Genomic DNA, 26876 nt, shown 5'->3' with positions numbered 1-26876 from the left:
TTGAATTTTAGATTAATTTACGATTATATTAAATTGAACTTATTGATTGTAACTATAAGTCAAAATAGAATACTTGTTGCTATCTCTTTTCTTTGCATTTTTTCACGCTTCTTCACAGCCTATATCGATTATTATTATTTTATGCAGTTGGTATGTTTGTTAAGTATATACTGTGTAATTGAATATTCTATCATTACGATTAGATAACAGTTATCTAAACGAACGCTTCCCTCTGTTACTCCGCAACTATTTCTACTTCCTAACTATTTATAATATTTATTGGCTCATTAATTTATTGTAATAAATTCGACTCTGATGTGGATCGATATAATACAGTGGTGGTTGGTAAAAAATGTGATGTAAAAGGAATCGTTTTACAAATGAACCGGTTGGACACTCGATCCTCCGGTTTGAAGTAAAGGGCGAAACGAGAGCATCGATCACACGTATTATATCAACAATGAAGAACTTTTTATACAAAACCATTTCCTACGGAACACCCGCCATTTCACAATTTACTCACATCGTAGAAATTCGATGCCACATCCTAAAGGGGTGAAGGTACTCCAAGAAGGGAAAAATATTTCTATTGAATAAAATCGAAGGTTTCTGGTTTCGATACAATTGTAATTTAAACCTTGAAGCATATTTTTCCCAGAATGGAACTTTTGTTAATTTATAATTTGTTTAAAGAATAACCCATTACTTCGTACAGGACAGTGGAAAAATTGTCGGTTGTAGAACTCATGTGTAAAAGACGCAAAGAACGATTAAAATCATCATGATAAACCGTGTGAAAATCATTAGAAAAGGGTATCAGGCGACATCGAACTTAGGCTGATTGATTCCGTGTGAATAACAATTCGATCTTTATCGGGGTACGTAGTACGTGGGAGTTTACGAGGTCGCCAGTAATCGAGAAAGCAGCGATTCGTAGCGTTATGTAAATGATGAATTTCTCTCGATTCCCTTTAAATAATTTCGTTTACTTGAATCTGATTTACGTTATTAGATTTACGCACAGTAACGAGCAGCCTATTAAATGTTCCTTATATGTATGTTTATAATGCAATATATCGATTACAACAGCGAGAAAAATATCCGAATACATGTAAATATTTAACAATGAAACCCTTGTTAGATACAAGTGTAAAACAATCGAATAAACTGCAGATGTGCCGCAGTTATCGGAAGCTTTTCTACAGAAATCACGTATACATAATTGGTTTATCAAGACTATTCGATAACTAGACGTGAGGAAATGTGTCATAAACAAAGAACTACACTTTGTACTTTTCACGCTGATTTCCTATTATAGACAAAGACTCCACCCGTCATCAGGAAGGAAATATTCTCGTAACTCTGATTTCTTACTACAAATTTCTCACTGCGATGATAATTAATTTAGTCATTAACAAACAACTACGTTTTGTTTCAAAACCCATCAATCAATTTCTCTCATATGAGGAATATCACAAAAACTAAATTGGTCAACTTCACCGAGCTTTCTGAACAAGTCAGAATTAAACCAGTCTTCATCATTCGAGGATTAAGAGAGCTCTTTTTCTTTTTATCCCTATTTTACCGTATCTTCGTTTAACTTTCATTCTTTTTACTTCAACTTCGGACAAGCGTTCTTCAAGAAACCAAAACTGGTCCTTTTAAATAAGGACATCAAAACGAAACGAAGATATCTGCATGAAACGCAAAGAAACGTAGAAGTGCCCATGGAAAATGATCACAGCTGTCAAGGGATTCGATAGTAGCAGCAAGAGGCGTCCTTATATTCAGCAGAACTGTTTATCGAGGACCCTGCGAAATGAAAAATTTAATGGCCACCGACTCACAAAAGCGAGGCTACATGTCAGTTTGTAAGGTCACGTTCGGCAAAGATTCGTTTTCGTGGTTGTGGTGATGGTGCAAACCAGATAGTAGGTAGAAGCAGGCACGGAGATGCAATCTTCCGGTAAAAGGAGAAAGAACCCCCCGGAGTGACTTTGAATCTATGGACCCTTTTAAGGTGTCCCTTCGCCGAGGCTTGTTCAGTTTGGCTTAACGTCGGAAACGCAGCAAACGATTATGTAGCCACCCAACGAACCGTTCTTCCTCTCCTTCTGCCATATTAAAATCCACTCGTAGCGCGATATTAATCTAGATGAATCGATAATTAATTTCACTGCTATTTTTCTATTTAATTCACAGCCAGTTCGTGATAATTTGCGAGCTTCCATGATAGTTGAGAAACTATTTAAAATACCATTGCAACGTTTTTTTACGTCTCTTCTATTCTGGAAAATCATCAAGATTTAATCGTGGTCTATGTTTAGGTATAATGCAACGATAAGCGATAATTAATTGCAACTATTCAGAGAGGATCGGTATTAAAACTCTCCGATCACCTCGAACAATCGGCATATAGAACTTCGTTCCCCGTCGCATTATCTTCACACTTGGCTCCTCCGGATGCTGGTTTCCATTGTTTGCTGAATCTCAAGTCCGTGGAAAGAATGTCAGAGAGATAGGGAGCAACGAGTTAAGTTTGTGTCAGTCCTTGATTTAACGCCCGCATTTTCATCCGACACTTTCCACAATAGCAAAACGAGCAATGCTTCTCCCCCGTTGCTCGTGATATTTGTCATTAATATTGGCTTTTTGTGATATTCGACAATTCGATTATTTATAGTTCTATAAAAGAGTCGAAGTGTTGAACTGGAGAGTCCATTGCATAAAAAAATCATAAAGTCGGACGGGCTTTGAACAATTAAAGGAACGTAGTATTGTATCATGGCCTCTCTCTTGCTATAGCAATGATTTTCTTCAATCAAATGCTCTTATTCATAAGAGTCGTTGTTCCTTACTGGTTTGATATTAACCTTTCACAGTCAGATAATGATTGATTGAATTCTTTTTAAAGCAGTTTATTTAGTTATTTCAAATAATTAACTATTTCAAACAATTTACTTAACTTAACAAGTAATCGTATAATATAACGGAGACGTAATATAATTCATAATTATTTCAAGATCTTTTTAGGTCTTTCAAGAGCAGAATTCAGTGAGTTAAGTAGGGTTGGACATAAACAATAAAATACCTATAAGGGTTAGATAGAATAAATTGAGTAAAAAATTATGTTTAGAAATTACGTAATACTTAATGTAATTTGATTACGTAATATAATTTGAATCAAGTTTAATAAGTACTAATCACTAGTTTCTCACGTTTTATCAATATATTCAAAAAAGGATTTCAAAGTGGAAATTCGAAATACGCTTCCCACGACCTATAACAGTCAACATGAACGCTGAGCAAGCGGCGTGGTACACAGCAATAAAATAGTTAATACTCAATAAATCGTGTCAGTGACTTGCCTAGCAGTGTGTCATCAATCGGTCGGGTTCGGACAGAATAAAAGGAGGCGAAGGGACCGGTTACAGAAGGTGGGCACACACAATCACCGGTTCACGACCCCACTTTCGTTAACTGCTTTTAATTGCTCCGTAATTGAGATTAATGGAAAGGCATGCGGGCGTTCATGATATCACCCCTCAGCGAATTAAAATTAAACCATACGACTCCGGGCTGCAAAAGAAACCGCCGCGCTCGTTTGCTTTGAGTTCGTCACGCGATCCTCCGCGGTTCATGCAGACCAAAGAAATCGTTATAAAACATCACGCTATAAAGCTTCATCGTTTTGTCGTTCGTTTCGCAATTTCATGGCGTACAGTGCATGTAGCTGAAAAGATTCACGTGCTGGAAAGATGGTCACTCGATATCCTCGTGCGATCCTTTTTTGCTAAAGTCTCATTCGGTATTGTGCAACGCGACGGTCTCTTCGTTGCATGTCGTGCGAATTGCCCCCGTTATTACTTCATCTAGTTCGGAATGGTGACAGCCAACTGCTTTTCATGGGATGCAACTGCGTAATAAATTTTATTACGTATTACATGTTACACGCGAAAGTTATAAGTCTGCTGGTTTTAATTCAGCCTATATTGAAGCTTTAATATCTTTTGGATGATAAGTAATTTTTAGATAATTTAACTGGATTCTATTGATTCGAATATTATGTAGAATATTGATAAGTCAGACTGTAGAGCAATGAGATTAAATTATTATGTATATGCATAGCGTGAGTAAAATTTCTTTAGCGACTTTTTTTTTTATTAATGGAAGTTCCAAAAATTTGATGTAACAAAGGATTGTATAACTTAATAAAAGAAAATGATCAGTACCCCAGAATGTCTTGCTCTAGAACAGTATAAATATTGGAAATATTATAACCAGCCATTTACATTGTAACATGAAGTATATACGATGTCTTGCAAATTACAATGAACATTGAAATACATATTCAACACGTTGAAGAACATACAAAAATTTATTGAAAAGAGTAAAAACACGAATTGTTCATGCGAGTAACGTTTTAGACCAGGTCTTACATAAAACAAAACGAAATTCCACGAGGAGATTCACGTCGTCGGAATTGTCTCGCGAATATTACACATCTCAACTTTCCCATGAATACTACAAACGCTATCTTTTTATTATATCCATATCTGTCTACTAACACGTACATTGCGTGGGTGTGCCCATCATTCCTTTGACTCGGACGAACCATACCGTCGTGTTGTTTCGTATAGTTCGTAGAGTTCGGGTATCGCTTATTCCCTCTTTCTTTGCGTTCTTCTTACCGCGCCGACTGCCTTGAGGGTCCTTGAAATGGACCAAAATCTCCGTCGTTTTCATGACCATCAAATGGCGCTAGGACCACCCGCAAATAACACGTGCCATTAATTTCTAAAAATGAAACTCTATGATGCTGATTACTTCTGCTAATCTCATCCTTGATGGACATTCCGAGAAATATTTCAAAACATCTCAAAGGTTAGTCATATAACGTATCTACACTAATTTTAATATATTGGAAACAAAAAGAAAACATGAATAAATTAAAGAATTCGTATATAGTTTCACGAAAGTATTCGACAATAAATCTGAAAATACATATGTATATGTAGAAATTACAAGATATATATTGGTTTCCAATTTTATTAGTATAATCATGGGAGTCGTGTCTCATTATAATGCCAGCGAAATTTCAAAATGGTTTATATAACACACACAATGCAAACATAAAAGTTTCCTATGATAAGCATTCGAATGCTTTTCACGAGTCGGGGTATACAAGTAAATTGTTGAACAGAAATCGAATATTGCTCCATTCTACCTACATCCGACACTTCGTTAAAGTGAATGAGCAATAGTTCCCGATCCATTCCCGATTGTATTTTTAAACTCTCTCCGATAATCGAGAAAAAGAATAACCCTTTCAAACAAGTAACAATCATGTTTTGCACACAAAGATCGACCAACGCGTCAAATAGTACCAGACAAAGCTCAATCAACGCCCATAGACAATAACGCACACTAATTTAGAAAATGTATTCTAACATCGGTTCATTGGCCTGTTAAGTCGAAATCGCTCGAGTTAACGTGAATACAGGCTATTAGCACCAACACAGGTTTAAAGCGAAGTTACTCGAGTCCCGTGACCCCATGTTTCGCCTACGAAACATTGTGGAGTGCAAGGCGGGAACCCGTTCAAGTGGTAGACCGTGAGGCGACACATCGTGCCGTAGTCTATTCACTCGAGATAGGGAAACGACGTTGCATACGTGTATGCAGAGACGGTATACGGAGAACGTAGGAAACAGCTGAGAGCGGAGAGAAGACGAGTGTTCCCCGGTATGATACATCCACGACGAAATTAATGTCCTAGGATTCTCGGTTCCAAGGACAGGGGCTTGTACGTTTCGAGGACGAAACATTCTATCGCAACAGTGCCACCAACATCCTTGCATTCCGCCGATCGACCGCGATACGATAAATTTTCCGCAGCTGTGCGATGTGTGGTGTCGGGAAGTACTGGTCGCGTTTAAGGTATTTCAACCTATCATGGAAATACGAGAGGGGCCACTTCAATCGTGGTTTAACTGTTTATTAAGCTACTACGCGATCTGAGCTTGATTCATATATTTAAAAGTATGATACTCTAACGTTACTTTGTAGTTCGTAAAAAGTGCGAAACGTGAGTAAATTTCTGTGTAAATACAATAGAACTTAATTTATCTGAGTATATAGTACAATATAGTAAATAGTATAAATGCTGAAGAACTTATTTGAACAAAATTTTCATAAAATGGGTTTTCTTGATTGTATCCACCTACATAACAAATTTTTATTATTTGAACAAAAATTTATAAGTAGTACTGACTCATAATTGACGAACACTAATTAACTGAACTTCTCTAGGACATATTTATACTATAGTTTAAAGGTTTTAGGAGTAATTTCAGAAAGCACTATTTAATCTATCTAGTAAATGTTATCACAATTAATTATAACAGTTCGGAAGTACATGATTCTTTGTTGAACATGATATAATTAACGTAACGAAATGTAAATTCGTCGAACGGGTGGCAATCGAATACTTTTTTTTAATATGTTCAACGAAATTTAGTCAAATTTTTAATCACTTACCGAATTCAGCATCTGTAGATTATTTTTACTTACCGTCGAACATCTACACAGGTTAATATATTTCAACAATTACGATATATTTCAACAATTAATTACTACATGGCGATTCAGAAGCTGTATAATTACATTATTCGGAGCATAACCAGGTTTGAAGTAAATCAAGGGTTAAGACAAATTAAATTTGTTTTCTCGACAACTTAATATTTTAATTGAGGCGCATCATGTGCATTAATGTATTATACAATATGTATCCTACACAGGTTCAGCCAAACAGGATTGCATTGTAGAACTAACATAAATAAGCATCAGAATCTACAATCTATACCATAAAATAAATTTTCTCATCTAAATTAATTAGCTTGCTTACTTCCAGATGCGACGAAAAAATTTCAACAGCAGCCGGATAGAGCGCAATTGGAGGTTCGTCAACCTCGATGCATTCCAGCGTTAGGACTCCAAATACTTGAGAGGTTAAGTATACACCTGATTCAAGTTAAAAGAACGAACTGCATACTTCGTCACTAGAGGAAACTCAGACATATAAAACATCATGGTACATGTCGAAAATCTGCGGAACTTCTTTCATCGATGAACACCCACGTCCGGGAGTAACGTGCACTAATACCTTGATAACGTACGCGTTCACGCATGTACTTATGCGTACACGGCAAAAGAACCGCGCGAGAGTTGCAGCAAGGGACGCATATACGTATCACATTGACGAGCTCCCGCCCCAGTCGGCGGTTGGTCGTTGCTTTGACAGCTCCTCGTCTCTTCCAGGTAGCGCGCGAGTGCAAGAAAGAGAGAGAGAGACGACAGAGAGGGGGTCGTGGCGACCAGGACAGAACGGAACGAGAGACAAGCGGATAAGGACAGAGATAAGGGAGCGTGGGAGAGAGATAGGCAGCGTGAGCGAGCGAAAAAGTGCGAAGGGAAAAAACGAGGGAACGAGGGGAGAAGATTATACAGAGGCACAGAGAGCCAGAAGAAGACGCATAGAAAACACGAAGGTACGAGAAGAAGAAAAGTGGCGGAAGGAAACGAGCAAGAACCGTTGATACAAAGAGAGATTAGAGAAACAAGAGAGAAAACGGTAAAAACGGTGGAAAGTAACAAATACCTAGATTGGAAAGGTGAGAGGGGAGACTAAGAAAAGTACGGGAAAAAAAGGAACGAGCGGAAAGAGTAGCGGTAGAAAAGAAGAGGAACGGTGGAAAAGGGACGGAGAAACCGCGTGTAAAAGAGGAACGCTGCAGGGGAGTGAAAGAGAGAGAAAGAAAGAGGGGTAGAGTGCTCGTATGGTCGGCTTGCCGCCTGCCGCGTAGTAGTAGCGTGCTGAGCGAGCAGCAAGCAGTGCTGAACGTCGTCGTCGTTTCTCAGTGTCGCCGCGGCGGTCGTGCCAGACGGTTCTCTTGTAGTAGTTTTTCGCGGTGCGCGCTCAACGTTCCGTTTCGTTTCGTTTTGTTCCGAGCGCGTCAATTTCGGTGCAACGTGTGACTTGTTTGGATTAAATTGGATTAACGTATACTCACACAAGGACGTGTCTCCAGAGGATTATCGATTCGGTGGCAGTCTCGTATCGCTGTAAGGAATCATCTAGAAAATCTTCTAGGGAGAATAGATTTTTGAGCAGCTTGTCCAAGGATATTAATATTCAGTAGTGTGTGACAGCAATTACGACTTTATTGGCGGTCCTCATTCCTCGTTGCGGGGCACTTGTCGTAGAAAAGATCAGAGTTTGAAACATGCGTGAACGAGGAAACACCGCACGAAACGAACGGCAGACGCGAGTTTGAAAAGTGTAACGACGCCAAACGCCACGTGCTACACAGGCGCCATCGCAGGCTGAATTTTGAATTTCGCGCGATACATACGGTGAAGTTTGGTTACCGTGGACGGTCCGAACGCGTTTTTCTCAGTGAAAAATCGTGGTTATTGGTGGTAATCTCTCTCGTGGCCGTGGAACACGGCGGGTGGCACATTGTAGCGTGTCTTGCGCCACGTTTGTACAAGTGGATTTAACCTTGCGATCGAACACGTGGATGTACGCTGTCCTGTCGACGATGCCGTGATTCTGAGCGGCCAAGCTGTCTGCACGAAAATTCCAGGTTAAAAACATGTTTCGTCATTTTGGCTTTCATCGCTGTGACTGATGTGTTTGCCTAAGGGTTATATATGGTATTATGTATAAGTAGCGTGCTTAATTATTTCTGATTATTCATTGCTGTTCATAATTATTCCAACATTTGTGATTCTAATATATGTACATTTCTTTTTTTGTATGAATTAGTAACTCTAGTATATTTAACATATGCATCTTTTAGAAATGTATTATAAAAATTGAACTTTTTCAAAACAATACAAGAAATCATTTTCCTTTTCTCATATGTTTGACTAAGGTTAATATTAGATCATCCCATAAGTTCGTTCCGTTTTTCGAGCGGTTATATATGTTAAGATTGTTTACATACCTTTCAGTTTCATGAAAAAATGTAATCCCCCTCTCGTTGTACAACTTCTTCACATTTTTCAAGTGCATTGGTCCCTTATCGCCGTATGTTTATAAATCGACACATGAAATGTATACACAAAAGTCGGCACGAACTTATGGGGTGACCTAATATTATAGAATATGTACTGTAAGATTCGAATACTTACGAACAGTAGACAGATTTCGAAATGTAAACAACAGTCGAGCGTCGTTTACTTTCATGTCAACTAGCAAAAATATAAACGGAAATGATATTTATTTATTATGGGATGATTTTATCAAATCATTCGACACTCACGTACGTTATATGCATCGAGCTGTCAAACCTGGTTCTGTTGAGTGTCGAAAGTGAGGTGATAATCGTATTGACTTATCCCAGACCTAACCTAGATTGTGAAACCATTTGTTTTATAATATTTCCCACAAATCCATCGTGGATGCTTGTACTGCAATTTCAGCGTTATTTACGTTTGACGTTAGATACTATTTCAGATCGTTATCCTAGATAACCATCACTGTATTACTCTTATCGCTGGCTTCGTTATCATATGACATTGGCGTTACATGAATATTACTCTAGCAATAAAATCGGTGTTCTAAATTCAAAGTGACATAACTTATTCATTAACCGTAACAAAGAACAGCTGTTAACAGTATTCTTTCGAGATCTATTTGAAATTGACAATGAAAATCTTTATGAATCAGATATTTATGATTGTCATTATAGTGGTTACTTCACTTTCTTTATATGTAGATATCTAATAATCGGAGTTTACTTTAAAATACATTTATGAACCTTACAAAGGTAAACATTTAAAACTGTTTCCTCCTTTTTTATAAATATTATTTTGGACCACTAATTATTAGAATTTTGCATAAACATTAGATTCAAATATTATATTTATATTCTACGGGCTTTTAATGTTTCAAAATAATAATAATATTATAGTAGATAGTGTAATAACAGTAAAGAAAATAATACTATTTTAAAATATTAGATTAAAATGATTAGAACCAGAAAATAATATCAGAATACTTTTATTTAAAACAATTTATATTGTATTTTATTTGTACTAGATATTATAACTTTAAAAGAAGTCAGTAATGAGTAAGCAATAAGTAAACACAATGCAAATGAACCTGTGGAATAATGTCGTTACTACTGTTCAGAAGAGTCCATTCGATTATCTAATACTGCTCATTATAGTTTGAACAATAGCTAATTTTAATTTTACTACAGTCGTATAATTATTCTTCATTGTCAAAACATGACTGTGTCGTTCGGTATCGTTATATTACGAAAATACGATGAAGTATATTCAATTTATGCAAAGCTTCCTCATTAGTTAGGTAGTTCATGCATATTGATTCGTATTATCATTGATTTTAAAACGAACTCAATTTGCGTTAAAAATTATAATCATCGTTTGTTTTGTTGCCTTGAAGATATTTATTTGAAATATAGGTCATAATATCACATATTCTCTTTGAAAATAACGAGCATTAAGCTTTTTTACAATTCTTTATTATCAACATTCTTGTGGTAATCCTTATATTTATACTTTAGTAATATTATTTGTTAATAGTTATCATCATTAATTGTTCTAATATTTTGCAAATATTTTGGACGAATATTTTACGTGCATTATATCGATTGTCATAATTCACCAATGTTTATGCAGACTACATTTCAACAATTTAACGTATTCTGCTTCGAGAAAAAACAATCGATACTTCGCTTGATTGGGTTAACCTGAAAAAGATTGGTAAATAACCGCTCGTATCGACGGAATAAAAAGAATCGTGTTGTTTGCGACGCAGTCATCCGCGTGTAGCTTTTAAACGAGTCGAAGAGAATTGCTGGCTGGTCGCTGTGTAGTGCGCAGCAGCGACAAACGGTAGTAGTGGTTCGTAATCGGTCGATTTATCGAACTGCCGATCGGTATCTGCCGACGAGTCGTTCGGCGAGTATGCGCGATTCTCGAAGGGGAAATCCTGATTACGATCCTGGGGAAATCCTGTTCAATGTCGCAATGACATCATCGAGGATCATCATCCTCTTGGAATTCCTTGCCGATTAAATCTGCACGCGTCAATTGTGACCCCTCGTGTTGCCCGTCTGTGATATGTACCTCTGGTCCTGCATTTTCCAACCACGAAAAATTTACGTCCATAAAGATAAATAATCATTTTATGATCCAAATCTAATTAACTATGTCATAAACGTAAAACGAATGTACATACTACGTTTAACATTAAATAAGACCTCGACATTTGTATTCGTTAGTACTATAAAATTAATTGATTTTAATATTAATACCTATTCTTTGATGTGAAACTAAGACAATTAGAAACGCTAAAATGATTTACCTATAAAATCCTTTTATTTACAGCATTATCAATGATAAGAATCGATATATGATCGAAACATTACCATTCGAAATAAAATTCCTTTTACGTTGTCAAACGGAAGCTCGTTGATTGAAACTGCGGTGCTTCTGTCGACCTCCCTTTCCGCCATCTATCGCTATATATCGCTATTTATCGCGATCTATCAAACGTTTCGAACGAACCAGATATGGAGTCGACAAAAGGGTCTTGATGTCGACAAGAGTTCCGGTATCGTTGTAACGTACGGCCGTTCCTATTCCAACAGTGTTGTATTCCTTGTATTATCGCATAGAAGGGGTTCACATAGTCGCACAGAAAGCGAATTGTCGTCGTGTCAACTGCGAATGATTGCGAAACTAAAAAATCCAGTGCCGCGACAATGGCGCGTAGCCGGTACTTCATCCGAGCCAGGGGACCGAGCTATTTTCTGCGAGTCAAAACACACGCGATGCCGATGAGCAAATTTTGCGAACGTGTCGTGCTTTTAATCAACGATAGACCGTGTTTAAGATTTCATCACACTTGCTATGCGATGTGTTCGTATGCTATTGTTCTCGATTATGGTATTGCAAAGACACCGCATCGAAGTCGTAATTAGAGGAAGTTCTATGGATGGTTAAGTAAGAAGGTGAGGAAATAACAAAGATAAAATTAGGCAAATTTTAATCGACCTTCTCGACGTATTTCGTAAGACTAGTGCAAAGTCGTGGCAAATAAGAGATCAGAGATGAAGGATTTATGTATTTTTACAGTATAGGCAGTCATGTGGAGTAATAAAATAGATACGACTAAACTGATAAAATTGTATAAATAATGTAAGATACATGGAATCGCATAGCGAATATAATATTTAACGAATAAAATAAGTAATTTGTCAGGTTTTTCTATAATTAAAGTCACAGCTAGTAACTCTACATGTTTAGTGTTTGACTTATTTGAAATTTAATTTATAGATAATGTTATTTATACTACCGATATTTCTAGGTCCTATGTGAAATGATGTCTTTATTTTCGTAATAGAAATGTTAAATCTATTTTGCCAAAGTTTACATTTCGTTGGAGTTTATACGAAAAGCAAGCTACAAGATGGATTCTTTCTTGTAAAGAGTTACATATTATAGGTAGCGATTGCCACGACCGATCGAATTCTTATGGGAAACACGTGCGAGCTACCGTGGATGGGATCACGAAAGTATTTCTTCGACCATAAATCGTTCTTACGTGATGTTTCCGGCGTGATCGACAGTCTGCCGACTTGTGAATGGCGGTCGGACATTTATCACCTCCGAATAAACATAATGCGCGTGTGTTTTCAGACTGTCGAGTCACACAGATATTCGTGTTTGTCGTAAGACTTGTACCGAGGACTCTCGTCTCGTCTGTGATAAGATTGTGACTTCGATTTTTTTCCACATTTTTCTCTTTTTTGAAACACACCAACGGTTATCGATCGCTGGAGATTGAAATAATTGGAAAGCAAACGAGTCTGTTATCGTTTCTCGCTAAAAAAAAGATGCATTTGAATTTTCTCTCGTTTACTTTATGCAATGGTTTGGCGAAACTCGTATTGGGTCGTTCATATATATTCACAGATCGTTATTAGCCGATCATGATTTTACAAAGTTTCGAAAATACAAAAAAATACTAAAATACTAAAATTTTTGGTCAGTTATTTTACTTTTTCAATAGTTTACATTTAAATAGAGCCCAACGCAACTTTCGGTGCATATGAAAGACCACGTGGGCAACACGTGTTGTTTGTCGTTTGGGAAAGACTACGCCCCTTCGATGTTCTGTTCCGCGCTGCAGCCTGTGTACACCCTACCGCAAGGAACTATGTTGTTTAAAATCGCTCAGTCTCCTCCTTAGTTTCAGTACGTTCTTCATGAAGTATTAACAAATGCAAAAATTCTTTTCATTTACTTTTCTTCTATTTGGTCCACTTTCGTTATACGTATATTTTATAATTCATGCATGATCTAGTTCGTAAAACAACGAAACTCGGCAAATTGTTTGAGAGAGCAGTCGCAGCATCCAGTCCCTTTGATATTCCTTTACGATTTCATTCATAAGATCGGTTTGAATCGCATTGATCGAAAGAGTGAAATCTACCAGTAACTCATCGAATAAAAAGAAAATGCTGGAGAAAACTATAAAAAGGAAACAGTTGTAGGTACGTGTAATCACGTACTCGCGTGGAATTCACGTAAAATAATCTCGAGTGACTGTGGTGAAGATAGCAGCCGTTGTTTATAGTCTCATGCCGTGCTGGTATTCATGATCGGAGATCGCGCTTTTAATGATGAGATTCGTTTTTGCCGCGGTTCCGTGGAAATACGTGGTTGGCATTCGTGTCCAGCGTCTTCGCGAAAAACTACATCGTGATTCACGATACACAGCACGAACCTCATACCAGCGGCTATAATCGAAAGGAACTTCCGATGCAAGACATTGCTAAATGTTTCTTTTCTTGACGAAGTGTAGGGACGATTAGGTTTGGAGCAGGGGAGGTCGATGTGTGAACGACTCAGCAGCCATACTGATCGACTGTATACAAGTGGTAGGTTAGTTTGAATTCGATTTGAATTCACTCAATTACGTATATTCGATGTCCCGACAGCAATCGAGTATTTGTTCTTGATTGCTGGATAAAGTTATGTGTAGTATAAATTGACAATGCCAAAACTATTCGAAGGAAACATTGTTTAGAACATTTTGCTCATTTGGATGGTTTCTTGGTGTCTTTTACGTGGAATAAATATATCGATCTAGTATGTTTCTCTTTCTTCGATAGAAAAATTGTTAATGGTCATTGGTCAATAATTAGTTTCCAAGTGACTGAAGAATAGTAATGTCATTTTCGAATAAGTATACCGCGATAGTTATAAATAGGTATTGTAGGAAAGAAGCTATTTGCTATCCACTGATTTATGATCGCAGCCAATAGAACTTTCTTCGATTTAAATGGAAACGCTGACTACGTTCGGAGAACCTCTCGGAACACGTCAACGCTTTCAGCAACGCTTTGATGCATCGCGTTGAAAAAGCCATGAAACCTGTTGAAGCAAATAAGCACACAAGAAACAGAAGCTGTCTAGTATCATGTGATTTACAATCGCAACCAGTACAATTCCTCCTCGATTCGAATGGAAACGCTGTATTCATAGAACCTTTTACATCGTAATACCAATACCGATACCATGCTAAACTCTGACTGAAAAGACGTCTCTTACAAACTCAATAACTTACGAAACACAATAATATAATATTCCTGTTCTCGCGAAAAATCATCATCGACAACCCAACCTTTTAAATAAGAATCACTCAGTTTTATTATATAATATAATTTACAAAGCAGCAGTTTGTTCAACAGTCTCTAATTTACAATTACGTTGGGTACGATCCCTTCGATTCGAACGGAAGCATCAATCTCGCCGCGAAGGAAGCCCTTTCAAGTCGATTACCACGACGTTTTGCGTCGCCAACGCGTTTCGTCTTCTCCCTTTTAAGCTTGCTTCCCTCCCGCGTTCTGGCTGTCATTTCTACTAAGCTTTACGCGCCTCTACAGAATCGACCGCATCACCGGCCATGATTTACATCCTGTATTTATGACGCAACGTAAAATCGCGCTGAAGTTTTCGCTGACTGGCGGACGCAGAGCCAGGAGCGGTTAAACGCCTTCTTCTCCTTCCGTGACCATTCCTCTCTATTTCCGGTGTTGCGTCTCTTCTCACGCACGCGTCTCTCTTTCACTCGTATGTCTCTTGTAGTATATTATATGAAACACGATATTAGTTAAGTTGATCAACAATTTCTATCGTCAAATTTTGCTTGTATATTTGCGACTTTACCCGGAGGTTTCTACAAATGGCAAGTACATAGTTGAATTTAGATGATAATTTATAAAAATGTGGGCTAATATTGTTCTGTAACAAAAAATTGCAGACAATAAAATTTGTGAAATGTAGCTTTCATCGTTTTCTTTGTATGGATTGATAGTTCGACTAGATTTTTACGAAACTTTGAGTCAGAGGCACTGGAGGAATAATTTAGTAATAAAAATGAAAAATTCTACGTCGTCAGAATCAGATTATTTCAAATATTTTATGTGTAATATTTTTACACGATTTGGATTTTAATCCATAAGTCCGGTTGCTTTCACAGATAATATGTTCCTGTATTATAACTGAGATTAAACGTAAAGGATTTTTGATTATTTATGTCCGCATATCTCGGTTTTGGATGGGGTTACCGCTTGGTTCTGCTTCCTTCCGTGTTACGAAGTTCGCACCGTCAAATGGAACTGGATAATGCCGAGAAAATAATGTAATTACTTATATAAAAATTCTAAACACAGAAACATTTTTATTTTGATTTTTTTTATTACTTATTATAAGTAGTTTGAAAGTAAAATATACAAAATTTTCTCGGATCTTATTGGATATGCCTTACCGAAATTAGTCTTTTTTTATTTATCTAAAAACGAATTGAAAGTTTCCCGATAATTTAATACAATTAATCGCGTGTAAAAGGTTTCAAAATTTCATTCAGTGAGACGGTCGAATGAATCGTTTAGCAGAAATCGAGGTGAAAGGCTTGCCTATCGTTCGGCGTTGCATAAAAATGATTTATTACAGAGTCGATTGTACTCAGTGAAGAAGATATCACATCGACATTTTATATGCAATGCCGTGTTCCTTGCGCGGCACGCACCGCTCGCAAAAATGAGACGTCCGTTAATTTTTATGGAACAGCGCTGACGATGACTGACGCGGAGAACGGTTAAAGCGCATTCTCCTCCGTCTATCTTTCAATGGTTTATCGTATGACCGCAGACATCTGTATATCTAGCAGTACGATGTATGAAATATTTATGCGCAACCCGGCCTTTATTCACTTGACATCAATGCGCTTCCCCCTTTTGCGATGCGTTGGTAGCGATGCGTCCACATTATCGGATCGAACGTTCGTATACTCGCCCAATAATGCTTCTGCGTGCATGGGTTTTTTTCTCTTCTACGATAAAAATCTCGACGTTCCATCGAGATGCATTTAATCGTCAACGTTCAGAGGAAAATAAAAATATGGGGCGTAGTATCGAGTAGGAACTTGATATAGGTAGGAAGAAAGAAATGGTTATTGGAGTGATGGAATTTTTTCGTTGCTTGAAAAGTTTGTTATAGAGAATTGCTTGGATGGATATTTTTCTGTAGAGCGATGATTAGTGAAAAACAGAATATTTAAAATCTTAGATTTTATTCATTTGTAACATTTTAATGAATTGTATGCTACTTATATTTGCATTAAACATCGTGACATTTAAGTAAGTATTATTTGAGAGAATGTAAGAAATATAAAACGTATTATACATATATACGTACTATATGCGTATACATAAATAGTTTCAAATCGATTGCAAGCACATTATATAATATTGAACTATCGTTTCGTCGTGTTTATATTTCAATATTTTAATGCATATATTCGCGAGGCATTAAGTCCACGGCTGGCAACGCACCGTTTAGTTTCAATACTTTTTCCTTTTTTCCCTAGTAACAAGCGACTTGCGGTATGAGGTTTAAATATGTTGTAAATTCTTCGTTCAACTGATAGGTTTATCGACAAAGAAGAAGGCGCGCGGTGCATCTGAATGTACATACACGTCAGTTGGACGAAGTAATTTATTATTTGAGAAGTATTCGCTGTTAATAAAGCCCGGTACTATGTAGGAAGCTAAGCTGTTCGTGAACGCAAGAAACAATGACTAAAACGATGCAAAATTAACGAGCCTGCTTGAGTAACAAGAGTTTGGAACTGACTTGTCGTTGTCGCTGATTCTTTTTGTTTTCCAACAACGTGATGGATATTAATAGTTACGCCAATATAGTACCTCTTATTAAGGAATACTAATAAGTCAGACTTATTATCGAAATTGAGAAATTTCAGTCTATTATCGTGAGATTGGTAGATGAAATTCTCAGGTGTATTTTAAAAATCTAAATAATACATACTGTCCGATACAACTTTTTAGAATGATTTACAACCTGATTGATGAATTATTATTATTTTACATTTACATATTATTATTTTATCGAACCACATTGACAGCTTTATTTTTTAAGTAAATTTATACCAAATCCAACAGGTGTTGTAATACTTATAGCCGACAGTTTACAGGTAAAGTCGACTCTGTCAATTTTGTGACACGTTAAGACATTCAGTGACATGAAGTTTACAAGTAGTAGAGAAGTAAGATAGAAGTACAGTTAAGCAATCTCGTTCATCGTCTTTCACTGAAAGAAGCGCGGCTCGATATACTCAGCACCATTGTAAACGCATGGTTTACTTATGCGTGGCTCTCGATGAATTATAACCGTGCAAAACTGTAGCTTGACTTTTATCTTTTGAAAGCATGCTACGCTTTCTCGTGAATCATATTTGTTTTCCAGGCAGGGTTGGGATATACGGGTTCGGATACAATTTTTATTCGCACGACCGATTTCGACATCGCGGAACGTTCGACTTCGGGACGCGGAAAGGATACTTCATCATCGTTCACGAAACGCGTGCGCGCTCGCGCGGTAACACGCGCTTTAAAATTATGCCTGACGTGTCTACTACTTTCACGTAGAATTACATAGCCGAACGAGTTCCGTTCGACGAGCTCTCGTATGTAACTCGCGTGGCTCTTGCAAAATCGAAACAACGATTCGCGGGACACGTAAATGTCGCTCCCTTTAGGGCACGGTTATGATTCTCGACGACCTCTTACTTTCGCTACGCGCGGAACGAGAAAAGTCTCAAATTGCTCCATTAGTTACTTGGGAATTATCATTTCGCTACGGAACTGTTGGATAAGGAAAGAGGACGCAGACAAACATATGACTAATCGCTTTGAATTATCGATTTGTCTTCGGTAGAAATGCGCTATTATAGTGTTTTTAAGGAATAAATCTTATTTGCTTTTTACTGAAGGTTAATTTAAATGACTCAAGAAATGAAGACGATCTAATAGATAATAGAAACGATAGATGGGGGAAAACGAGGAGTTGTGATAAAAATAGCATTTTTGATGATGAGATGATGATTTTGATTTTGAGATGATGTTAAATAAAAAATATCACATGCTTTTATTACATAGAGTGATTCATGAAAGTGTTTAAACATTTATTGTAGGAAACTTTGATGTTTATATTATGTAAAGCTTGTTGAAACTTCATTAGCATTGTAATGGGACACGGCTATTAGGATTATGTTGGTTCTGTGTGCATTTTCGAATTTGTTTCAAATATTACTGATATTTATGATTATGATGACTGTGTTCGATCACAGTAGTGATAAAATGTTCATATTCTATTAATAATTTCAATTATTCTAATAAAATAAAATATACTATACATTCATCAAGGATTTTCATTTTAATTGTTGAAATATTTCCACGGGTATATATCAAATTTAAAATAACAAATCATAGAATTGCTCGTCGAATATCTTTGTCGTTTGCTCAGTCGTCCACAGAAGTAGCTTCGAAGGAAATTGAAAACAATTATAGGCAATTAAAGAGCGAGGGGCTATTGTCGCTGCGAATGAAAGCTTTCTGTCGGCAGTCGTGCATGAAATTAAACAAAAGAGGAAGCCAACAAGCGGACGGGCTCCAAATGATGTAGATACTCGTGAAAAACATCGTCATCATGATTTTCAGGTCACAGGAAGTCTGGAAAGTGTGGGCAGTCTTCCTTTGATAGAACAAATAATGATACCGCGATAGCTATGTCTTCAAATCTCTATCATGAAGTAGGAAATAAAAGTATTTCATGATAGGACTTCCTGTATTTCAAGAATCTGAGAAACTGAGAGTCATCCTGATAAAGTAAAATTAATTGCTTTGAAAAAGAAGGCCGAAGAATTTCTTTCAAAATGGATAATTTTCATATATTAGATTATTTGGAAAGTTCGTAGTATTTTTATTATGAATCTCTGGCGCGTAATGATATGGTTGTACAAATACTCTTTTTACATGAATACTGAAAATAACAAAGGAGTAACATAAAACATGTTTCCTTACAACATAATAGAGTAAGTAGCTTAATTCGAAAGCAGCGTAGAGCATAACCGAAATTCGTATAAAAAATATGACTCTACGACAACTAACAATAAGTGCCAATCATGATTGCATGTTATTGGTCGTGAGTCACCAAGAAAATTAAATTCCCACGCGTGATTTTCTACTTCTTTACATCGCAGTACACTGCGAATAGACGCATCACGTGTTCGCGGAATCGACATTATCACCTTGATTTCCACGTTAGAGCTCTTATCGAACAAACAAGTGAAGCATCATCCTCGACACCAGATCTCGACGTCAAATAACGAGCAAATTAATTTGTGTCGTTGTTCGTCAAAGGCTCAACCGAAAAAAGTAGCAATCCCGATATAAGTATATGTAGAAAAAAAAGGAAGATTGTCATCGTTGTGTAGTGCTGAGAGAATACTCGTGCTTCTAATTAGACAAATAGAGGATCGATGGATCGCGAGGACCGCAGCGTCGTCGTTCATGTGAAGATCCTTGATGTTTCTCTCTTTGTTACCTCGTGGTTTCTTCTCTGTCTGTATCTCGCGTCCTTATATATATCGAAATCGACCGCGTGTAAAACCAGTTCTGCGACTCGAGGATCGCGAGAGGATAGAGCACCTTATACTCGGTGCACGCGGCTTCTCAAGCAAAATGGTTCACACTGATCACGCTTCATTGTATTTTTCCTGGCCTCACCTTCCTCTACGCGTGCTTCCATCGTAGTTCTCCGGTTGTGGATAGTCTGACCCATTCAGGGTATCTCTTCGTTTAGCCGTGTATCGTGTGTCGCTTTTATTTAACGGCGAGGCCGAGCACTCCGCGTCGTGTTCGTCGCGATCCAAAGTGCTTCGAGACTTCTGCAACGATAGCTCGTCGTCGCTTTGTGGCTGCCAAGTGTTTTCTCGTGTGACACTCTGTTTTACATGGAAGAGGGAGTGAAATGTGACGATGTGCGTTGAACACTTTGCCACGTGGTGTTGATTTCGTCTTGATGGAGTCACGAGCTCGATGATTTTTCATGTTAAGAAAAAATCTGGATATTTGATGATGATCGTCGTTGATTTTGAGAAATTGTAATCTGTTGACTGCGAATTTAATATATTCGTTTATGACTACATCGAATGTACTTTTTTTAAAGAAGTGTATTTTAATGACGGTCAAATATCAGCTGAATTATGAATGGTTTATCGCGAAGTGGACAGAATTATTTATATATTTTTACGGAGAAACAAGTATTTTTGTATACAGCCTTTTTCTGCACTTTTACAATTATGCGAAGAATTTTGAATAAAATAAATTTTAAAACGTGATTTATTCAAGTAGCAGAAATAACTTGTCGCGCAAAAAAAGCAGTATAATCACACCAATTAACTTATCACTAGATCTCGAATGTTTATGCAAATTTATTTTTTTTTGAACTCGACTAAAAAGTGGAATCTAAGCAGAGATTTGTTTCACACGTTAATTACTAAAACCTGTGTTACGTACTTTATATATTTTTGCATATTATACGTATTCTATGCATTTTCGTATTTTTAAGTTTTGTATAAGTGCATAAACATCCACAATCTAGTTATTACTCTCGATAAATCGGCGAACAGAGCCAGTCGTTCTCCCAGTGACATTTGAAACGAATCGGTATCGGAGCATATATTCCGCGCGTGTACTGTTTGGAACACGCAATTGTGCAGACCTTCGACTGTCAATCGACATTATGAGAATGTCAAAGCATAAGAGAACATTGGCTGAACAAAAGGACATTGACGATCGCGGCGCCGCACAATACTTGGTAATTAAAGGGTGCACGAGAGAGGGAAGACGCGAGCTGGAATCTAATCGCGCGCAGACCGCGCTTTCGATACGAAATCCGTCGTTCATCGGCATCCCATGAATCTCCGCTCTTTTCTTGGCGTCGCTTAAACAAACACCGCGTCTGAACCGATTCGAGACATGCCAGCGTTTCCTTATTCTCTTGCAGCCGAGACGACGCGACGTGCCGTTTATTTAAATTGCTGCAGTGCCCGCTGGCTACGGTCGAAACATTTTAATTTCGCATTATGGGAGACCGCCGTTTATTTTCCAGACGAATTACTCGGTTTCCCGGATAATCGTTTGTTATGGAATTACGCGAAAGTCCTCTGGAGTCCGTGAACCTTCGTCTTCTTCTACCTTTTTTGCTTACATATGGAAGTGAAATGAAGGATGCTGTTCCCCAGAAATTTGTTTGGACAATTATGGTTCCTTCTTAGAGACATTTGCTAAACTTAGAATAGAAGTTTCTGTTGAATATTTTTCTACTAGTAATGCAGTACATACGCCTTACAATAAAAGGATAAATAAAACTCATAGTTGAATTTACTAGCAGTTAAGACTAAGCGTTTCTCTATTCATAAGCACTGTACAAACTGTAGATTATTATTTTTACAAAACAATAGCCATCAATAATATTTTATCTCTTGGTTAGTTGTTTAACATGTTATTTGGTTAATAATCGATAATCAAATATTACGTATTGCAAATAAAAGCTTTAATCGTTAACGCTCGTATTCTATATGGAGTCTTTACAGTTTGTATAGAGTTTAAGACCTTTCTGTTTTGAATGCATATATTTACACTGTGTGATAACTGAATGGCAGATGGAAATTTACGTCAAATTGGCTGTTTTATATCAAAAAATGAAAATGGTACCTTATATCTGAGCAATTAAATCTTGTAACCGTTTAAAGAAGACAAATGTTTGTATAAATGAATCAGACGAAATCTCATTTCTTCTGTGTGCAATGTCATTACTTGTGCCTCTGCTGGATCATTATCATTACGATGCTGGCATATCAGTTAATTACTATGATTGCAAGGAAGGTTCATAGCCGAAATATTAGTCAGCGATTGTAATTTTTCTCTATTTTCAATTTATGGAGTTGATCAATGTGGCTTCTAAACGGCTCATTTATTATTTAATTAGAGAGCGAAGTTTGCAAACTACCATAAACGCAAATTTCTTTGAAATTAAAGATCCTGTTAAATTGACATTGATAACACCGTGTTCGTTACTCGTGAAGGTACCAACTCGATGTTTTCTAGTTACACGTTCCCTAAAACCTCTCATTAAGTACTCAAGGGGTAAATTTAGATGGTGCAAGCGGTAAACTGTAAGTCATGCTTCAGTAATAACCTTCGTCATGTAATCATCTCGATCGCGTCGTATTTTCAATATACCCTGAATTCCTCTAAGTGCGCGTCAGGATAATTACACGTTGCACACCATAGTAACATTCAATTAACGATGAAGATGTAATAAGTAACACGACGTGTCAACATTGTAATGAAGGGAGTTACTTAACGATATTCTAAGTGGCGCCAAGTTTATGCCTTTTATTACAAAGTCGACTATCATTAGTTTTAAACGCATCCATTTTGCGATTACCAACATATACATATAGTTTTCCTCTAGCTATGAATCTGCTCTGTGATTATCTTTTAAAATCAATTTTTGCTCGACCAGTAGCCAGAAATGAAAAAAGAAATATAGGATGTTTCATCAATTATGTTACAATCGGTATAATTAAATACCTAGTGTAATTAAATAGTATTTTATAAATTTCTCAATACGTTTTTTAAAAGACCCTTTGACATATGAGAACTGAAAGTTAGGTAATGTTAGACTTGTTAACACGAACTCGAAGGAGGTTCATAGACCTCGCTAAGAGATAGGTAACCTTGCAAGGCCTCCTCGCAACCTCTCTCTCCCAGCAAGGAACCCGCTACAAGACATTCAATGGAAGGAGACGAGAACTGGAAAGAGCCTGCTTACCCAGGATGTTGGATGCTCGCGGTATTTAGCAGCCGTTAATGGTTCTAAACAGCTCTTATGGAATGGGCAGTTCCAGTCTATTTCTTTCTCTTTCGCTCCTCCGCGAAGAAACGTAGATTCGACGAGTACTCGGAGAAACGGTCGTTCAGTTTGCGTCGACCTTTGTCGATTACGCTAATTCCGTAAGGTAACAGCTGAGCAAGGCCTGATTCGGATCCCGTCGAAAATCGTGGCGAAACATTATGATTACAACTTGTTTGTTACATTCTCACTTGCGTTTACAACCGGTCTGGCTGGCAGAGCTGTTACGAATTTCCGTTTTCCTAAGCGATGTGGCTGGTTGACTCATATTTACGAAGCGAGACGAACGTCGGTTTTTCTTCGAACATTCCTCGTCAGTGAATCCGGAGTAGGTAAGGCAGAGAGTCAAGATCATTAACAATCCTTTCCCTCAGGCATTCTTCGTCACGGTTTACCGATCGATCAGATGTTCCGTCCGGCAGTGTATATAGTCTCTTTGTGCTTTACCAAGTTCTTGTTGCGGTAGCCAACAGACATGACTCAGACTTTATTAGACATTCCGTTGAACGTACGGCAAGAAGATAGTACGAAGCTTGCGTTCCTTGTTTTTACGCTTTCCTCCGCCAAGTCGCGAGATAAAACAAAGAGAAAAACATTTGTCTATCGATATTGAAGGCTCATATTGGTAGATTCAAGATCTATATAGAAATAATTGGTTTTTGTTGAAAAAAATCATAATTAAACTAGTATGTTTGTTTTTCTTATTTCTGTAAACGTTTTCAAATTGCTATCAAATTTCATCAGTACAATCATGATAGTCGTGCCTAACTACGCTGCTGAAGAACTTTTAAAATGTACTATATAATACATAATATATGAGTATTATGTATGGTAAGTATTTGAATACTTTCATGAACCACTATACATGTCTTCTATGCCCAAATTATTCCTGACCTTATCCATATGAATTTCTTTAACCCTTCGCCAAGAATATATATGTATGTCAAAACATGCATCCCTTCTTCCTTGACCTAAAGCGCGGTTGGTCGGCTACTCTTTGACACTTTAATGCGTAGGGTGCGAGGAGGCAACGGTTGTGTCGCAATCGTAATACACTTTGTAATTACCGGTCGTCATTATGATCGCGCTACTCGAGTTGACGCGATGATTACGGTGCACCGACGTAAATAAATCGCGAATGCTCGGCTACGGTTCGTGGCCACTGAACAGCCCGCAGCAACGAGCACGATCAGGTAGTGCACAGCGATTAACGCAGCGACGGCCTCGCTTGTACGGAGTTATCGCGGCTGAGATTGAATTTTACCTGGCAACCGTCCGAGTCGCGAGCTTTTTGTTTGTCGGACGTGTCTGACTCGACGTCCGCCGTTTTTGTTCAGGCTACTCGAGTTAGGTGGTGTGACGCTTTCTTCTAAGCTGCCAGCGTTTAAATCTCATTTACAAGGTAAATTTGGATACGCTGAGTGATCGTACATACATCGTGTTCCTTGATTTCAACTCATTAATACACAAGGTTAATAGCAAGTTTCATGTAACAAGATCATGACTTGTAGAAGCGGATTATAGCAGTTTCTTATTGTAGGTTACTGGGGCAAAATTGTGTTTATGGCTCGACATATCGTTAGCATCCTCATGTATTAAATATTAGAATTGAACTTTCAAATTTAGTGTTAAGATTTATATATAAATTACAGTTTTCGTGCGCCAAGTTTAGTTTCTCGCTGTTCGAAGGTGTTAAAGTATGTGAAAAATTTTTGGGCTTCTTATTAATTTTTATATTATATTGCACAATTAATCGTTAAATATTTGAAATATTTTCTGATAGTTTGAAGATATATACAAAATTTATTAATAAACAGAACTTAATTCCTATTACCTTTACCATAATACTATGATGATCTATTTCTAAATTATCTTATATCTGCCAATCATAAGAATATTCTAACTACAATTTATTTTATAAAATAGAGTGTCTGTTACATATTTTAACATTTCTCATCTACATTCATAAGTCTATCAAAATTCATCACAAAGAGCTTCCATTCAAATTTCAATTCTCCTTCCTATTACCTCTACGTTTCTCACAAACAAATGTCATTCTATGCAGATAATCTTTGAATCTTCGAATTTCGCTCCGATTGGTCTCTCGTACAAATCGGTATTCAGGCAATTAAGGTAGTCGATATCGCCCGATCATCTACGTTTGGTTCAGAAGAATTTTCTCTCTCTTTCCTCTGACGACACATAACGGCATCGTTGCTTCACGTGGCCAAGGATCGACGAATCCTCAAGACCAGCGCATAAGCGCCACATAATAACGAAGTTTATCTTCAAAGGAACGAAGCTAGTCGGAATCGTAGAGTCGCGTGATTAACTAGCCAAGGGAAGAGGACGATTGTGACGGCGAGGTGTCCCGATGGGGAACAGCTTCGCGTAGGAATGGATATACCGTGTACCTCTAATTATTGTCGCTATCACAGCATTTATCATTCGAGCGTCAGCAATGGCGACTAGGGGGAAGCATTGCATTTAATTCCAATTAGTCGTCGCGATCCGAAACCAGTTTCGAAACCACCGAGGATCCATTCGATGAGGAACTATGTATTGCCTCTTATTCTCTCGTCGAGATATCCTTCGCACGTGTGAGATACAGTGGAACCACGCACCGCGATTATTCTAGCTCACGAGCTTTCCTATTCCTCCTCTTTTCTTCCTTCTTTTTGTCTTTTTGAGATCAGCCACGCCGCCACTGCCTATCTTTTCTACCGTTGTCGTAGTTATCGGTTCTTTCGTAATTTGAATAATTTATGACGTCGATAAGGATAGAGGCAGTCAGAATAGAAAAGAATCTAGCTGGGTGTATGATTAACTGTTGCTTCCAAATCCTTCATCGAGCGCATGCTCGGTATTTTTATATTTCGATAGATTCGTTTGTTTCAAAATCGTAATAAAAACCTTTACAGGGTATTCCAAAATATGAAGGTCTGCAATTATCGTCCGAACTATCTACTGTAAAAAATATTTCAAGTAGAAATTTCTCTGGTTCGAAGAAGTCATTTTATCATTAATACAAATTTTGTTTAGATGGACGTACTTGCAAAATTTCTAAGAAATGGAGCTATACGTTTTCATTTAGATAAAGCATTTCCTGATGAATTTATTCAACAACAATATGTTAGCCTTCCTATTGTACGAAATGTTAAGAAATGTTAAGTTTTGTGAACTTGTAATTTGAAGTATTACGACGAAGCTTGATATGTTCGAAGCTTCATGCAATCCTGAAGTAACTAGGAATTCTACAGACTTGTTCACACCGATGGAAGTAGCCTATGTACCTGTCTCGACTCGTACCTTTCATTACTCAACTAAATGTACACAAACGTTTAACGAGTGTTAAACCCATAAAGGTGTTGCTGACACTATGAGCTCGACGCCTCCGCTTCTTCGAGCCGAGGTATTCCGTTACTTTCTCAAAGTGGGCTACGTAGCACGTATCCAAGTCAGAAACGAGAACAATTTCATTTCATTTG

General features: G+C 37.4%; 1 protein-coding gene across 2 annotated transcripts in view; it reads left to right on the top strand.

Annotated features, from left to right (window-relative positions):
- Positions 1-7322: 7322 nt before the first annotated feature.
- The window catches only part of LOC100652305 (rho GTPase-activating protein 7), a 351036-nt gene continuing 331482 nt past the window's right edge, over positions 7323-26876 (top strand). The window contains exon 1 of one of the 2 annotated variants that reach the window (XM_003393367.4): positions 7323-8648. The gene's annotated coding sequence lies outside the window, so the exon portion shown is untranslated. The remainder of the gene's footprint in view (positions 8649-26876) is intronic. The other variant, XM_012312804.3, reaches the window with a different exon arrangement.

The sequence above is a fragment of the Bombus terrestris genome, chromosome 1 (assembly GCF_910591885.1).
Source record: "Bombus terrestris chromosome 1, iyBomTerr1.2, whole genome shotgun sequence".
In the NCBI taxonomy this organism is placed as follows: domain Eukaryota; kingdom Metazoa; phylum Arthropoda; class Insecta; order Hymenoptera; family Apidae; genus Bombus; species Bombus terrestris.
The sequence above is the reverse complement of the archived record's forward strand: the minus strand, read 5'-3'. Positions and strand labels throughout refer to the sequence as shown.